Source organism: Pelobates fuscus, chromosome 5, assembly GCF_036172605.1.
Source record: "Pelobates fuscus isolate aPelFus1 chromosome 5, aPelFus1.pri, whole genome shotgun sequence".
NCBI classification, from domain to species: Eukaryota; Metazoa; Chordata; class Amphibia; order Anura; family Pelobatidae; genus Pelobates; species Pelobates fuscus.
Window position 1 is genome coordinate 72,210,359 of NC_086321.1, and position 17,474 is coordinate 72,227,832.

At 39.3% G+C, this 17,474-nt stretch overlaps 1 protein-coding gene across 1 annotated transcript in view; it reads right to left on the reverse strand.

Annotated features, from left to right (window-relative positions):
• The window catches only part of SLC1A3 (solute carrier family 1 member 3), a 60,079-nt gene that overhangs the window by 11,979 nt on the left and 30,626 nt on the right, over positions 1 to 17,474 (reverse strand). The window lies entirely within an intron of this gene.

Here is a 17,474-nt window from a genome sequence, read left to right on the forward strand (position 1 = left end):
TGCCTCCTCCAGCCTGCCTTCAATGAAATTCCAAAATAAAAATAATGGCTGAATTTCATCAGATAACGAATGACCAAAGAAATACATATTTTTTATTGTCCGAATGTATTCAGATGAAACTAAAACTGCGGCAACACCCAAGTCTAGTTTATATAAATGCATCTGCCTACTGTTCTACTTCTGTAATATTATCTGCTTGCTTTATATGGATACTTTTGTAAATAAAGGGCACCCAGAACACATCATCCCATTGAAGTGGTCTGAGTGCAGCGTTTCTTTAACCCTGCAATGTTTTACATCGCTTTACAAATGTTTTAGAGAAGATTACCTCTAGTGGCTGTCTACCAGACAATGACTAGAGGCTCTTCCTGTAGTCTGACTCATTGAAACTACACTAGACGTCCTCATGTGTTGCATGAGAACGTCCAATGTCTTCTAAATCCCCATAGCAAAGCATTGAGTTAATGCTTTCAACCAGGCCCGGACTGGCCATCGGGCATACCGGGCAAATGCCCGGTGGGCCGCGATGGCCGTGGGCCGAGGCCGGCAGGGGAGTTCACAGGATCTCCCCTGCCAGCCCCTGCAGGGCCAGCTCTATCCGAGCGCCGGCCTTGCTGTGTGCCTCCATGGGCCGGTGGGGAGATCAAAGATCTTCCTCACTGGCCCAGAGGCACTGAGATGCGGCCGCTGACTGGGGAGTGAGGGAAGGAGGAGAGGACCCAGGGATCTCAAGCTAGCAGCTACGCCGGGTCCTCTCGCGAGGTCTGAGCGTTGCCGCGGTTACCGCGGCAACGCTCAGATCTCGCGAGAGTGAACTCTAGCCTGCAGGCTAGAGTTCACTTTCACCACTGGACCACCAGGGAAGGCAGCATGGCTCCCCACTCCATGGCATAACGGCACCACCCCCTCCCAGGCTAAAGAAGGGAGGGGGGGATAAAACCTTTTTTTTTAATTATTAATAAAAAATATATTTAAATAAAAAATAAATTCACACTAACAGCCCCCTCACACACACAGCACCCCCTCACACACACAGCACCCCCAGACACACACAGCACCTCCAGACACACACAGCACCCCTAGACACACACAGCACCCCCAGACACACACAGCACCCAGACACACACAGCACCCCCAGACACACACAGCACCCTTCACACACACAGCGCCCCTCACAAATACAATACGTCCAAATATATATATATACACACTACAGCACCCCTCACTAGGCATGTGCATGGGAAACATTTTTGGTTCGGTTCGGCATTCCGAAATTCGTGATTTTCGCAATTCGGGACTTCTGCAATTCCGCACTTCAAGACTTCAGAACTTCGGCAACTTTGGAACTTCGGCACTTCAGCACTTCGGCACTTCGGCACTTCGGCACTTCGGCAACTTCGGCACTTCGACACTTCGGAATTTTGGAACTTCAGCATTTCGGAATTTCGGGACTTCGGCACCTCGGGACTTCTCTTGCAGCCGCTTGGTAGATAACTCCCTAATTCCCACGGTATTAGGGAGTTATCTACCAAAAGGCTGAAAGACCTAAATTGGTCTTTCAGCCAAATTTACTAGTACTAAGTAAAAATTACTTAGTATTAGTAAATTTTGCCCCTACTCGCTATACTGCGAGTAGGGGCATGTCTAGTAAACAGTGAGCAGCCTGTGACTGCTCACTGTTTAAAAAAAAAAAAAAAATACCCCCCGGCCCCCACCCCTGAGCGGCAGGTGGGGGCCCTAACGTAAAATTATGGGGGGGAACTATTGTCCTCCCCCTGACCCCCACCCCTTAGCGGCAGGTGGGGGCCCTAAACGAGAATAAGGGGGGGACCTAATGTCCTTCCCCCTGGCCCCCACCCCTGAGCGGTGGGTGGGGGCCCTACAGTAAAATAAGGGGGGATGACCTAAGGTCCTCCACCCTGGCCCCCACCCCTGAGCGGCGGGTGGGGGCCCTAAATACTAATAAGGGGGGGACCTAATGTCCTCCCCCCTGGCCCCCACCCCTGAGCGGCGGGTGGGGGCCCTAAATTGTAATAAGGGGGGGACCTAGTGTCCTCCCCCTGGCCCCCACCCCTCAGCGGCAGGTGGGGGCCCTAAATACTAATAAGGGGAGGGGACCTAATGTCCTTCCCCCTGGCCCCCACCCCTGAGCGGCGGGTGGGGGCCTAAAAAAAATGTCCCCCCAGGTGACTTGGGGTCCCCAAACCCCTAGTCACCCCCTCCCCCCCAATAAAAATTATCCCTCTACCTACCCCCGTCACCTTAAAAACTAATGAGGGGGGGACCTTTAACTAAGTACCAGTAAAAAATAAAAATAAAACTTACCATTTGATGTTTTCTTTCTTCTAAAATCTTCTTTTTTCAGTCCCAAAAAAGGGCAAATAAAAAACCATAATAACCGACGCAATTATAAAAAAAACCCAAAAAACGAGCCCCCCCAAAAAAAAATCCATCTTCACCCGGCGAGGGCTCCGCGCAGACTGAGCTCTGCAGGGCAGGGGAAGGCTTATAAAGCCTTCCCCTGCCCTGCAATTAGGCTCAGAGCACTCTGATTGGTGGGTTTAAGCCATCCAATCAGAGTGCTCTGACAGATAAATGAAGAGACTGGCAGGTAAGTCTCTACATTTACCTGTCACAGCACTCTGATTGGTTGGTTTGAAATCCACCAATCAGAGTGCTCTGTGTCATTTTACACAGCGTGGGAAAGTTCTTTGGAATTTTCCCACGCTGTGTAATTTGACTCATAACTCTCTGATTGGTGGATTAAGTAACCAATCAGAGAGTTATGACTCAAATTACACAGCGTGGGAAAATTCCAAAGAGCTTTCCCACGCTGTGTAAAATTACACAGAGCACTCTGATTGGTGGATTTCAAACCAACCAATCAGAGTGCTGTGACAGGTAAATGTAGAGACTTACCTGTCAGTCTCTTCATTTACCTGTCAGAGCACTCTGATTTGGCCTACACACACTACAGCCCATATCCAAACACTCGCTATATCCAATATAACACTATGCCCCTATGCACGCACTCTCTACAGCCCCTAGCCACACATATTACACTACAATCACAAATGAAATTGACCTATACACAATACCACACCACACTCTACACACACGCAATCCCACAAGCAGGCTCCAAACACATGCACCATACGCTTTTCTGGCCCTTTTGTCCTCTGGTATCCCACTCGTGGAGACACAAGAGACAATTTAAAAGCAAACACAGCGCAAGCATGTTATTATATTTGCTTGCGCTGCGCAGAACAAATACAGAGCCTTTTTCTAATGCTAGAGCTCTTCAGCGGGGCTCTGCGCATTGAACCAACATGCTCACTTTGAGAGGGGGCGTGCTTGTCATTAGTGATGACAAAACACACCCTCTCTGGCCCCGCCCCCTTCTTAGGGGGCCGCTCTGATTGAAAAATGCCCGGGCCTAATTTTTTTCCCAGTCCAGCCCTGCTTTCAACAAGGAAGGCCTGATGCACACACAGTGCTCGTTGCCCCATCGGCTGAAGTTAGAGGAGCGCAACCCAGCACTGAGGGACTTTGGAGCTGGAATCTGGTAAGGTTGAATTAAAGGGTTTTAACCCTGTCATGGAAAGTGGGAGTCTAAGGAGGGGGGTGGGTGCAATGCGGGCAGAGAAACACTTTAGTGTGAGGAATATAGGAATGCATCTTTGTATTCCTAACACTAAAGTGTTCCTTTAAGGACTGTGCTTGTTGAAAAATATTTAGTTAATATTCATGTCTCACAATGTTTTTATGTTTAATGAGTTTTGGATGTTTATTTGTCATATTCATGTGTCTATTAGTAAATATTCATCCTAGAATGCATTTGTTTTGAGATATATTATATTTAAGACGTAAAATCAATCATACAGTGCTTTGAATAAATAATATATAATATAGAAGCAAAGAAAAAAGAGCATGCCATTTAAAGTATACATCAGATGCAACAATAGCATTGTAAAAAAAAATCAAAGATGCTAATGGACATTAAAAGAAGGCAATAAAGTTGAAATAGATAAATAAAAACTGAGAAACGGTGAAAAATAAATCCACGTCCCACACAAATTAAGTACATTAATGGAAAAAAATATATATCGGTTCTCTAAAATGGAATATTGGTAAGTTGGGCACTAGAAGGTGTGGGTTTTAAATCATAAATATATGTTGATTGTAAATTCAAAGATCTTGGCTACAAGAATCTCACAGCTAAATTGATTAAATAATGTAAGTAAAACATCTAGGCTGGACAACATTAATCAAATCAGTTGGTAATGAGGGAACTACATATAGTAGTATCTACACCAGTCTAGGCCTACGTGAGCCAATGTATTATAAATTTAGTAAATGAGCTATAGGACAAACTCATAGAGAGGAGAGAAAGGACACCACACATATTCAAAAAGTCTAACACAATACATGACTATTGAGTGGGACACAGAAAGTGGTTGGGCAATATGTCTGAATATATCTTAATGCAGATCACAAAGTCCTAAAAAAGTAATATGCATAAACTGGATACACTAGCTCATGAAAGATCAATGAATTGGTGAAAGTGCTGAATTCTAACCAACACAGAAAATATGTATGACACACACACATAAAATGTCAAGTTACTAACTCCATACAAAGCACTTGACTGATTTAGCACCAATGTGAATTGCAGAAAAAAATCACAAGGTTAACTGTTCATGTCATAATGTCCGAAAACATGTCTGTACTAAATCCACAGATATTTAAAGATTCTTCTAAAAGAACAGCTTCCTGTCAAACCGGTTGGAGGATTGAGAAGATCCTACCCACAGTTTGCTCAGCCATACACAAAGGGGATAGAGAGAAAAACACACACAGACGGGCTGGAAAAGGGAACAACAACAGACAGAGAGGGGCTGGGGAAAGGAACAGTAACACACAAAGAGGACCTGGGAAAGCGGACATTGACACACACAGAAGAGCTGGGGAAAGGGAAACAGAAACACTCAGAGGGGCTGGGGAAGGGATAGTGACACACAGAGAAGCTGGGGAAGAGAATAATGGCCCACACAGAGAGGCTGGGGGAAAGACATAGAAAGTGGCTGGGGAGGAGAGACATGGAAAGCGGCTGGAGGAATGACACAGAGTGGAGCTAGGGGAAAAAGAGACACAAAAAGGGGCTAAAGGAGAAAGAGACAAACAAAAGGGCTGAGGGGAGAAAGAGACACAAAAAGACTGGGGCACAGAAATACACACAAAGGGGCTGGAGGAAGAGACACATAGGCCTGGGGGAAGAAAAAAAACCCACATAGGTGCTGGAGGGAGGGAGGGGGGGGAAGACACATAGAGGAGCTGGAGAAGGGGAAAAAAGAGACACACACATGGGTTGAGGGAGAAAGAGACTGAGGGGGCTAGAGGGAGAAAGAGACACACTTTTTGTTTTGGGGGATGCAAGTAGCTGGTCTTGCCTAGTGCGCAGAATAGTGTAGCACCGACCATGGGTATACGGGTTGTTAAGGACTAAAGTAGAATTAAATTTTGCATTTGGATACAGGGGTAGTGTGAGGATTACTGTGTTTAGGGCTAGAGTTTTTATTTAGTATTAGGGCACATGAGGTGTTTTTAAGAGGAGTTAAACAAAGGATTAAAGGGACACTGCAGTCACCAGAACCAATGTAATGGTTCTGATGTCTTTAGCTTGTCCCCGGAGACTTCGTATTGTTAAAACTGCAGCGCAGTTGATTAAAAGTAATTTAATTCCACCCAGAATGACTATTTGCATGTCTAGTTACCAATATCACAAAAATACAACCAACCCATCCATAAATAATAATAATATCTTAAAAGAAATTCCTTGACAATGAACAATGATTCAGAGAATCCTACAATCCAAAAAGTCCATCATAAGTTATAAAAGTGTTACTCCAAGCAGTCTGCCCTAGTAGTTACTGATCATCTTTAATGGGGCAAAATGTTTTGCGATGGTTTGCCCTCATACCAGGGTACCTGGGTACCTCCTGAAATCACCAATACAATAAATAAGAAATATACAATTTTAGTTTACTGTGTGTAAGCCCAACACACATTATTGCTAGGTAATTAAATTAGAAGGCAGATCTAATATAAATGGATCTATGTATATGAAACAATGTGCGTGTAATTGAAATATGATTATTTGGCCAACAAAGTATTGTTTTTCTAAATCTTGTAAAAGGAAGCTAAGATGGCGCCTGATATAGCCTGCTGATGGCGCCTGATATAACCTGCTGTAGTGATTATGGTGCTAGCAGTGAAGTAGCACAGTTTAAAAATCTGCAAAACATTTTAACACAGTTCAACACATACCTGGGTCCTTTCTTTATTAACTTGACGCAATATAATGACCACTTGTATTATACTGAACTGTGATTTATTTTCTATCAAAATTAAAGAATTTCCCAAATTTAAATACCAATATCACACCATGTGCTAAACTAACACAACTGCAACCAATCTTTTTACATTTCAGAAACAAATTACAACTAGAATTTATATACATGCCTTATTGAAATAGATTTGATAAAATGCAGAGTTTAATGAAATAAAAGATCCAAAGCCAGTCTTCAAATGACGTATACTAAATCAAGAATGTTGATATACTGTATACAATATGAACATTCACATGTGACAAGTAGGTAACAAATCTAGAGCATAAGAAACTAAACAACTACAACCACATAAACAACTAGATTCACACACTAAAGCTAGAATTTACACATATACAATATGAAAAACCTGAAAGGACTCAAACATACAATCTGAACAATAAGCTGATATAATTAGCTACAATATAAAACATTAAGCTGAAAAAGTTACAATATATGCAAATATAATATGAACATAAATTTGTATTGGCTAGAATGTATATATATACAATAAGAATATTAAGTTGAATAACTTTTAGTTTATAAATATTCAATGTGAACATTAACCTACTGGGCTACAATGTGTACAAACATTTATAATCACATTTTTTCAACATAGATAAATGGAGAGTTATGCATTTTGTGGATTAAATAAACTACCCCAGGTTGCAATACTCTGTATGTCAAACTACCTTACAAATGTTAACATGGTACTGTAAATATTAAAATGAAAAAAAAAATGGACAAGGGAACCTATGTCAAATACAATTTAGGGTCAGTACATAAATACATGGTGGATTGGATTAGGAAGCTACACTTCACTGCTTACGGAACTATATTTCTTTTGCCACAAAACAACCATATGAATACCGTAACTGAGTAACACCAGCCCACATCACAGTTTTATTACAGACTTTAAATCTGCTAGACTTAAATTCCAGTTTAAGTGGGCTAGTGGCCTGGGGTAAGAATTTCCCTTATTTGCAATCACAATTCTTATGATTCCTAACACTATAGTGTCCTAGTGCATCTTTTGATTAGATCAGGGACTAGGTGCACGTCCAATCACATGCTTCTTTTAGGAAAGCATTGAACTCATTTATATTAATCACTCTCAGAAAGTTTCAGTAAATATGGTCCTATGATCCATCGGCCCCACAGCTCTTATCTCTAAGGACCCCAGAGATTAGAGAAAATTTACCTATTCATAACTCGTGGAAAAAAAGTCCATGAGTTTGCTACCAAAAACTTTGGTTCTAAACTTCTTATGACTCTTCAGTGGGCCCTCTTTGTGTTGGCCCTCTTGGAAACAATGAATCACTTCATCACGCATCAGCAGCAAAAATTAGGAAAGTTGCAGTTCTTCACCAGTTAAACATTATTTTATCTTTACTGGTCCAACACTTTATTATACAAACATAACAATATCAAGCCTCTTTTTGCTAGGTGGCCACCATTCATTCCTTCCTTCCACAGATAATGAGAGTCAAACTCCGCTCTTCCTTTTAATATACTGGTAGTATCCTCTTGAAACTCTTACATATTAAAATCCTATTTCACTGGATGTAATCTGTCCCTCCTACCCAGCTCAATATTGGACCCCATCATATGTTTCAGAAAGAAGAGAGATGAGTTTAAAAAGAAGACAGTATATAGGAGAGGCTCATAGTTATTAATAATGTGTTAATATGAAAACCTGATAACCTAATCAATGTTTAACCCAGCCTACACAGATATGTATAATCTTGTAATTTTCATTATATTGTCATACCTGTCTAGAATACAAAGATCTTTAACCCCTTAAATACACATAACGGAAATATTCCGTCATGATTCCATTTTATTCCAGAAGTCGTGTCCTTAAGGGGGTAAATAAATGAGGATGTGTGGTTTTCTGGACAGCTGATGATGATAAGGGCTCAGCAGAGAACATAACATTATCTCTTGGAAGTTGAAGAATGAAAATTCTAATTCAGCAAGTGGAAGGGTTGCCTAGACGAAGGGAAGTAACAATATCAAATATTGTTCCTCTAGAGGTTGTGTGTTCAGCAGAAATGTAGTAATGAATCTTGATCAATATGTTAATTTCCAATGTTCAATGTCCTGTATTTTAAGTTCAGCAAATCAAAATGAAAGCAATGTAATTGAATACCATGTTCACAAACACGTTTATCATTATAGCTGCACTGTCCATAGAATCTGTTCAAACCTCGGATTCTGTTCCTGGCATAGTAATCCCTGATGTTTCCGAAGTCAGTAGAATTATCTTTTGATTTGTAATTTCTCTTTATTAAATTATTTGTCTTGAGACATTCTATACAAATATACATACAATAAAGCAATGATTCTGTTAAGAATCAGACATAAAAATATTCATACATAGTCATAGAAAGATAGTTTTTTTTCCATTTTTTTTCTCTTTTTATATTCTTATATCTATACAATTACATTACTTTTGTTTAGCTTGACACTTTACTCTTTGCGTCAACAATATAGACATTCTTGTTTTGCATACATTGTTCATCTTATCTATGATTAAGCCACATTCACACTAACTTCAACATACATTGAAACATAAAATGGGTTATCTCTTGTTCTTCAAATTATTAATCTTTTTTTCCTCTTTAGCTTTCTATAAGGTTTATATCTGCTATAAGGGTATTATATATCTCTCTTATTGAGTTTTTTTATGAGCATTATGCCAGATTATTCCTTTTTCCATCTCTAATTGATTCAAAATTTGGCCCTTTAAATGATGCATATTTGGAATATCTGTTTTTTTCCCATGATCTTGAAATCAGGAGCTTTGTAGCCATAAAACAATGTATAACTAGTATTTCGTTTTTTTTTTATCTAGCTTGTTGTTATAAATATGTAATAAGGCTGTTTCTGGTGTAAAGTTTAGATAAATATTACTTATCTCAGCTACTATTTTATAAGTAAGGTCACATATTGGTTGGTTTCTAGGGCAGCTCCACCATATGTGTATCATGGAGCCGTCTAAATTAAAACATCTCCAACAATTAGGAGGATTAGTTTGACATATTTTGTTTAATCTCCTTGGAACCATATACCATCTATAGCTGACTTTAATAAAGTTTTCCAATATATTTAAGCAATGGAGATATTTTTAAATTTTTAGAAATGCAAGGCACCACGAGTTAAAGTCAACTTCGGTATAAAAATCTCTCTCCCATTTTTTAAAAGCTGTGGGGATGTTTGGTTGCTTTATAGAGTTTAACAATTCAAGTATTAGGGAATATTTCCTTTTCGTAGTTTCTATGGATAGAATCTTTCTAAGTAGAATTCCTTTATCCCCATTATATTTTATAAGATGCATCTTTAGGAAACTCTTAATACGCAAGTAATTAAACATTTCTCTGGGGGGTAAGGCTAGTCTTATCCTTAGAGTGGGATAGTCTTCTAAATGATCGTTGTCATATATATATTTAATACAGATATCAGAGTTATCGTGCCAGTTTTCCAAACTTATATCATCCATAATTTATTCCACCATTTTCAGAGATATCGTATCTGGGATTAAATCTACCATTCCCAATTTTTTTTTTATAGTAAACCATTCAATAATTGTATGTGAAATAATCTTGGTTTTACATTCTGGTATGCTAACCCTTTTACCAATATTTGCCCAGAGTAATGTTTCTAGGTTAGACAACTCCTCTCTATATAGTTCTAATTTATACCACGCTTGTTCTTTACAATCTGCAGCTTGTAAATTGAAGGCATGTGACATCATAATTGCTTGATAAGTATTTATTATTAGTGGGTATCCCAGACCCAGATAGGCTTTATTCGCTAATGTTATTGAGTTGATTCTGGGTTTCTTACCCCTCCATATAAAGTCTGTAAAACGTCTCTGTATTAAATTTAACCAGTGTAATGGGATCTTAAGAGGGATCATGCGGAACAGATAAATCCATTTTGGGACTATATAAGCCCTAATCGTGTTAATTCTGCCCCACCATGATATTTCATGAAACCTCCATTCCCTAGGCAATCTATTCATTTCCGATGTCAGTAGAATTCATACCATTATGTTTGGAAATTATGATACCTGTACTGAAAAAACGATGGAAAGTAAAATGTATTCTTCCTGGTTATGCATATTTTATAAATTTATTTTTGAAGAAGTATAAGGACACAAACTGAGCAGTCAATAAGGAAACAGAGGTCCAATATATACTGGGAAATTGCATAAATTAAGTAGAAGATACAGGCAAAGGACAAAATAATAATAATAATAATAATAATAATAATAATAATAAAAAATAAAAAATAAAACATTATATTAAATAATAATAATAAATTTAAAATATATATATATATATTTTATAGGCACTATTATAATATTAAAACTATTTTTTTAATCCAAACATGAAGAAACGTTTTAGAGACTACTGAAAGTTTCTTTACCAGGCTTCAAGTCCACAAAGAAAGTGGAATTTTCAGCAATTTGCTAAGTGAAAACATTAGGTCTAATGTAACCTAACCAGCTTTTTTGTACCACTGATGAGGCACTGGAGCTGAGGGATTTTGTTTTCTGAAGGAACCCACAGAAAGGCTTGTTATGTCTTTATATCAGCTCAGTACGACCATTTCGCACTCGCTTAAGGAGAATGACCAAAAACAAGTGGAAAGAATAAGAGTTGAAAGAAGAAGGATTGAAGGATGCTTTATTCAGTGCATGTGCTTTGCTCTTACGTCATCCTATTCACTTGAGTATGTGTGAGTGTAGAAGAATAAATCGCCAAGGCTACATTTAGAGTTACCGCGGCAACAAGAGAGGCATCTTTATACACAGTGTCTATTGGTACTAAGAGTTTCCCAGGGCTTTTAAAGGGACAAGAAAGGGGGGACGTGGAGCATGGGGCTGAATACATTATTGCACATGTGGGAGAGAGAGCTCTTTGCTAAGATTAAAGCAGAGTATACATCTACTTTCCACAATGAGGCTATTGCTAGCTCCTTGTGAAAGAGGAAAACATAAACTGAAAGGGTCTATGACACGTGAAAGACACGGAACTAACTTTACTGCTCCCAGAGTCTTTAATCAATTACTCATGCCAGATTCCCATTTCATTTTGACCCTTCCTACTATCATTTCATTTACAATGCTGCACCCAATAAAGAGCTAACTACTCCTTCCTCGCCCAAACGATCTGACCAGATGTATGTTTAGTAGATAAAATAAACATTCGATCTTACAGTCTGGAAGAAAATAAAAACAGCAGGAAACAGACAAGATGGCGGTGTTGTAATCAGATTATTTTTTATAATAATACATTTAGAATTCCAGATCTGCTTAAAGGACAACTGTCCTAGCATTTTCACGTCTCGTTTTTTTAAATTTAAGTTTATTATATTTAATGAAGCTTTACGATTTTTTTTTTTCAAATGTTGTATGTTCTGAGAAAAGTTTGCTTTTTTATCTGGCAAAGCAGCCATGCTGGGTCCGACTCTAATGTTGTCTTGTCGATTGCTGCTCAACCTAACATGCTTACTGCAGCTATTTCACAAATAGCACACAGAAAAATTATAGCATCAGAAAAGTTAGGCTGAGCAGACGTTCAACTTAAAAATGAAAATGTTTCACGGGGATTAGTCGCAAAAATAATACCCATTTTACAGCGCTACGGAATTTTGCTGGCGCTATATAAATAATAAAATAATAATAATAATATGTCTTAGTGGTAAGTCTGAGTCAATGCCAGGTAGAACTAATTCCTAAGTCACTAACAGTTCACCATAACCCCATCAAACAGACTTTAGGGCCAGCTTTATGTAGGAATACAACTGTATGAATCAAGATAAAATATATTACAGAAACAATGCGCAGACCAACAAGCGCAAATAGTCTCCATGGAAGACAGAGCCAGAGCCCGCAACATAAGAATCCGGGGGGCTCCGGAGTTGATTGCAGGGGCAGAACTCCCCCACTATTGCCGGAGACTGTTCGCCTCACTGCTCATGCCCAAACAGGCGAAGCAGGTGGTGGTGGACTCCTGTTTCCGCCTCAACAAGGCTTCCAACGCCGCTCCAGAAGCGCCCAGAGACATCCTGCTGAAGCTAACCCGAGACTCCGCCTGCAGAGCGATCATGTGGGCAGTAAGAGGCTCCTCCAAAGTATCGTTTGAGGGGGCACAACTGACTTTCTTCCGAGACTTTTCAAGGCACACACTTACCTGGAGGAGGTCCCTCAAGCAAGTCACCCAGGCGCTACAGGAACCCTCTATCCCCTACAGATGGGGCCCACGCCGAATTATAGTGGATAAAGCCGGCAAGATGCACGCAATGTCATGCCTCTCAGAAGCACCCACCTTCCTCCAACGCCTAGGCATACCAGCGGAGAAAGCACCACAAGCAGAGCGACCATAATGGACAGTAGCTGGAATAACTCCGTTTGTCCCTGGAAGGGGGAGACGTGAGAGGGATACCTCACCCACCTGAGAGCGGGACTTACAGACACCCATGTTGACTGTCCACACTGTTGGTGGACCGTAAGACTGCCTGTCGCCTATAATGCAGAATTTATCCCCATACCCCTCGCCCCCCCCCCCTAAGATCTAAAGTGGCTCCGTAAGCTGATAGACTAGCCATATAATACGACACACTCCCCCCCCATAACGAGCAAAGGCCTGTTGTTCCTAACGTTTTCACTAAGCACACCATGCTCGCACGGGCCACTCCTCAGGCCTTCCACCCTAGCATTTATATGTCAAGCGCAAAGCCACAGCAAATGAAGGCTAGCAGGCTAAATATTTACCTCACTATAATATATTTAGCCTCAGTGAAGCTGATTTCTCAAAGCCATATCACGATAAGACCTAAGAGGCTCTACGAGATCTAAGGCTAGACCCCTCTATAAACATAGCTTGCCATAACGCACCCTGTCCATAATAGAGTAACCTAGTTATTAAAACCTAAAAATGAGTGGACTACAGAAATGAGACCTAGTAACTCGCAATTGTACCAAGTTTTGATTGTAATTTTTGGAAATGTTTCATGTGCCATGTTACCATTACGCGATCACTCGCATAAAATAAAGAAATAAAAACAAAATACTCAAATAAATATTGAAGTTTCTGAACTATCTGGAATGCCACAGTGATCACACCAGCTGGCTTTGCCCTCTTCCTACAATAAAATACTTATCAAAGTAAAAACATTCCCCTTTGACACTAAGTGAGAATGGATAAAAGAAGCAGAATAAAGAGGATGAGTGGCCGAATGAAAAGAAAATGAGGTGCAAGATGAGGGAAAAGATTTGTAGCTAGTCTTACAAAAGGTTTTCAACCCAGTCCAAAACAATTTAGTGCCCTTATGGGTGTAAGTGTATAAACAATATAGTTATATTAATTTCTATTATTTTATTTTCCTGAATATAAGTATTTTCTCCTTTTTATATTTAGGTAGGCATGTAATAGGAGCAGAAAAAAAATACCAAATGTGCCACCAGCAGTACTTTATTAGTGAAACTGAGTTATTTCATAAATGTAATAAATATATTCACAAACTAGAACAACTAGAACAACATAATATATAACCTATACTTTCTTATAGGTTATATTTTTTTGTGCAAATGTTTATTCACTATTTATCACTATTTATCACAGAAGTGCGAAAAATTATTCGCAATGTCAATTTGCCACGTTTGGATTCTCTTATCCTAAAGTTGCAAAGAAAAAAAAAATTATATATTTTTTTTCTGCAAAGTTAAACTTTGACAGCAGAAGCCAGCTGAGATTTGAAAATTTTCAGGGCCCCCAGTTTACACTTCCCCTTGATTCAGACCCAAACTATTTAATTAAAACTACGACTGCCAGACTATATTAACAATACCAGATCCATCCAAGCATGCAAACATGTTCACCTATAATGAAGCAGAACTGCGGCAATCCTTTTCAATCAAAATGCTCGGCTTCATTAAATTGTTTTTAGCACAGTGTGAGAAAATATAACATCTTTGTTATTTTGCAATTAATCATTTCATAACTGTGTACTGTCATCGACTTTCTAGTTATATAGCTATTGTTGTTCAAAATGTCACTGTGAGAAGTTTCTTTTGTGTCCAAAATGTTTTCCAAAAGCTAGTAGTTACCAGTGTGGGATCCTGCTGTTGTGAGGCTTAGGTACCCATTTAACTCTTTACATTATCCCATTTCCTTGATTTGTTGGGGTGGAATGCGCAACAATATGCTTTTAGAAAGGGAAGCAGAGGGTCATTTATCTTCTGTATGTGTGCTAAGCAGAGCAGGATAGAGGAGCAGGCAGCCAGGGGATTCACAGCAAGCCTTAGAGCGGTGATTAGTAACAGCTGACAGTCCCAGGCTGTGCGGCGCTTTTACTTTGGTTACCTCATTGGGATTGTGGAACACAAAGGGCTGACTGTGTCTGAGCCAAGAATTGGAAGACCAGGGACAGAAAAAATAGCAGCACAGATTCCTGTAACAAAATATCACCGCTACCTGAACAATGGCATCCCCCAAATAATACCTTTCTTGTGTTCGAGCTTTTCATTCCCCATAGCATGTCATGGTTTGTGTATGGATTTCCTGGGGCTGTTTAAAAATAAAACTTATATACTAATAGATATTCTATATTGTGTATGTCGGAGGTATGTTTTTTTAATGTGAAATAAAAAGGAGGGTGGGAAGTCTCTTTACTAGTTATTCCGAAAATGGTTGTTGCCTCACCCTCCTACCCCCCTTTGTTTGGCAGTGACAGTGTTAATAAGGTTTTCGATCCTTTTAAGTTTTGTCCTATTTTTTGTGAAGACCCAATTTACCATCCAGATGGCTAATGAAGAAACCAGAGATCTTTAGACCACAAGTCAGATTATCAAATATCTAAGCATGGCTTTTCCTGGAATCTTTAGGAGAAAGTATAGAATGTTGTAGGGCTCTGTGAAACATGGTGCTACTTTAAAAATAATATAAAATATTAATAAACATAACATTTCGAAAACGATTTTAATATTATAAATAGCATACCTTGAATTTTATGGTTTACTTGCCGATCCCCCATATACTCAATCACATATTTTCCCCATATTTCTTTAGAAACATTATTCATGTCAACTGCACTTGACATGATTTCCATTAGTTCTCTATTTATTTTGATCTTATTAACATAAGTGGGTTCTATTTTAACATTTAAGCTACCATTTAAACTTGCACTTCTCTTATCTGACTTTTCTTTTGTTTTGTTTTGTATGTCTCCTTTCAGGCAATTATTTTGTTGTTGAGGATTTTATTATTTAAGATTCCTTTGAATTTTATTGCATGTGTAATTTTGACACATAAATAAATGAATTAAAGGGTTACTCCAACCAATAACAGTGTTTTAATAAGACATTGATTTCGATGGCATAAGCTTCCTGGAATGTCCCTCTCCCATTAAAAACAAAATATCAACAAATTCAAACAATTCTTCAAGCAGCCTGATCCACATTCGGTGATGTCTCTGCCAACCACTGCAGGGGGAGGGCCATCCCAAAAGGCTGACCTGAGAAGACTTGAGGACCGTGCCGCCATTAGGATGGATTGTTAGCGTGCCTACCAAGGTCATCTTTTTTGTCCAGAATTAACATTAACAATGATGCTGTTGAAGGTGGAGACCCACCACAACATCAACATTAAATAAATATGTACTTGCAGTGTTTTTTTTACTGAAACACTGCACTTACAGGCCTTGAGCACTGTTACCACTTCAAATCACTGAAATGGCCATGATGCTTGGAGTAAGCCATAAAAACATTCTTGATTGTCTATATCTCATTACAAGCTTACCAGAACAATGTACGTATAACTCTATTTCTTATTTTTCTTTTGTATCTCGAGCAAGCCTGACCTAGGGTTAGCTATTTGACTAGTGTAGTTGATGCAGTGGGAAGATAGCCTTTAAGCGGTTAAAGTTCATGTGCAATGCAATATCAAAGAAAACATATGATATAATACATCACCCACATTACATACTTGTCTCTGATGTTACTGATGTCTGACTATTCTTTTCTTTCTAAGGAGTATTTTGACAACGGTACCTTTCAACTCACCATTGCTATTGGGTGACAGGCTGTACTAAGAGCACATTATTCTCCTAAAGTAGGGGTCTGTCAGGAGTCCCAGTGGGTCTTCAGCTATGATTGCAGGTGGCGAGGGACAATCCTCAATGTATGCTTTGTTGCATCTCAGATCACTTCCTTTCAGCACTTGTGAACTGGAATCCACAATTAAGTAGAACAGCCCGTAACAGCTATCACAGCTCCTGTACTTAAGGTAAACCGGACCATCACGGTCCACACTGGACCCCAGATAAGCCACCCACTCGGCTTGATATACACACAGCTACAGGATAAGTTTCCCCTCATACAAATAATGCAAACAGCCCACACACAAAAACACCCACAGTCCCCACAAAAACAATCCCACTGACAATCCCACAAGTAGCCTCTCACATGCAATACCACAAGCAGCCCCACACATACACACACCACCAAACACACAATGTGACATATCATTCAGACACACAACTTCACAAGCAGCCCCTATATGCAGCCCACATTCATAAGTATCATGCACAATACCACAAACTGCTCATGGACATGTACAATATAACACCCCACATACGCACAAGTTACAAAGCAACTGCAGCACCCAGAAAAAACACAAGCAGAATACAGCAACATATACACCTCAATTTAAAAAAATAGGGCCGACACGCCATGGGACTTCAAGATTTTGTTTTGTACACAGTACTACTAAAAGGTTGACTACCCTTGTCCTAAAGTCTACTGTATGTAGCTTAAAGCAAGAAAGTTGGGTCTTTCAGATTTCTTTGGTGCTCAGTACAGATAAGTGTTTCTCTTTTGAAGTCACACACTGCTCTACAGAGAGATCAAGATTACTACATCACAATATATATACAACACTTCCCAGATTTTTTGATCTCAGCTTGGATAAAGGGGCTTGATGCTTTAAAATATCATAATATAATATAATAATATCATAATCATGAATGGTATTAAAGCTACTTAATGTAAATTTATTTATGCATAGGATTAGCAGAAGT